Source organism: Puma concolor, chromosome E4, assembly GCF_028749965.1.
Source record: "Puma concolor isolate L17-30 chromosome E4, mPumCon1.1.hap2, whole genome shotgun sequence".
In the NCBI taxonomy this organism is placed as follows: domain Eukaryota; kingdom Metazoa; phylum Chordata; class Mammalia; order Carnivora; family Felidae; genus Puma; species Puma concolor.
In genome coordinates, this window is record NC_141683.1 from 18,098,798 (window position 1) to 18,100,448 (window position 1,651).

Consider the following 1,651-nt stretch of genomic DNA (forward strand, 5'->3'; position numbering starts at 1 on the left):
TCAACTTTAATTTTCCTTTTCTGTGTAAGGTAAAATATTCATAGGTTCCGGGATTGAGACATGAAATTTTGTGGGGAAAGGGGTAGCATTGTTCTGCTTATAACATGAAGTGACCTCCAAAGTCACTTACATCAGAAGTTTGATTGAAGTCATACCATAATATGTGGTATTTACAAGTAAGTGCTCTGTAAATATTAGTTATCATTCTTAATGTGACACTTGAGACAAAATCTCAAATTACAAAACTCCCTTTGACTTCAGATGAAGACTTCTGCTCAGTTTTGGGCATGCAACATTATAGATTGTATGGAATAAAAACTCTGGATATTATAAACGTCATGATTTGAAATGTGCTTGAATCATAAGACAAAACTCTGATTATAATATATAGACATTTATTATAAATCTTAATAATATGGTTCCTACTTGATTTGCCAATTTTCTTCTTTCCAGTTTCCCTGAACAGCATCACAGGACATGATTGCAAGGTCGCATTTAGGTCCTCCACGACACACATGAATATGTATTTTTAAAGAGTACTTCCTCATCTAGTTTAAACTTAATGTCATGTCTGTGTCTCCCTCTCTCTCTGACCCTCCCCCATTCATGCTCTGTCTCTCTCTGTCTCAAAAAATATATAAACGTAAAAAAAAAAATTTAAACTTAATGTCATGTATTTGGGTAGTGCATATTGATATTATAATTTCATCTTTATATTTAAAAAGGTAAATTATATACCCTTGATTCAACTTTTGCAAATGGGGACTTCATAATATTACTTGAAGATTTATATTTTTGTCAATACAAATGAAGTGTGATTACTAAAAATTCTGTAAATGTATTATAGAATACACATTGGACAGTTTTCCCTTCCCTTTCCCTCATTTATAATGCAGCAGTTATAAAAGCTCACCCTTACCTTGGGGAGAAATCGGTGGAAATTTCATAACCTCCATTCTTATGAAGCTCTTCTGCAACAACGAACAACTTCTAAAGCTTCAGGCGAGAGAAATGTTTATCACAAAGTAAAACATCTCCTGAGTCAGCCTGTTCAGGGAGATTTGCTGCCACTTTTATTGAATTCCTGAGGATTTTATTCCTCAAGCTATTACCCTCAAATGTATGAGCAAGAAAGGCCAAAGCCCTGTAAGACTTTAATATGTCTCTTCATGTAAATGTTTACCAAAACTAAGAACAAAGCAGTAAGTCAAAGCACCACTGTCTGGTGGCTTTTTATCTTTTCTTTCCCTCAGTATTGCCTGGGGACTTAGAAAGACTTGAGTTCAAGTCCTATCTTTGACACTTTGTTTGACTTCATGTAAGTAATTTAATCTTTCTAAAGACATTTCCCAGGGTAATGGCGTTGATATGATAGCACTGGCACTGGGTTAAATGAGATTATTTGTCCAAATAATTTATTCGCGTACTTGACCCCGTGTAGGTTTTCAATTAGTTACAAGTTCATTAGCATCCTTCCAAATGGTTCCTTTCTGTTCAATTACTCTTCTATTAAATCCTTCTATTTTGACTGCAGATTTTTCTGATCTTTATTAACATCACCCTTTATAAGGTGTTGATCATCTTTTCCCAACCTAATTTTAAAAATTAAACAAATGTCACTTTGGGAAGTACTAGGGCAAAGAACAGAATT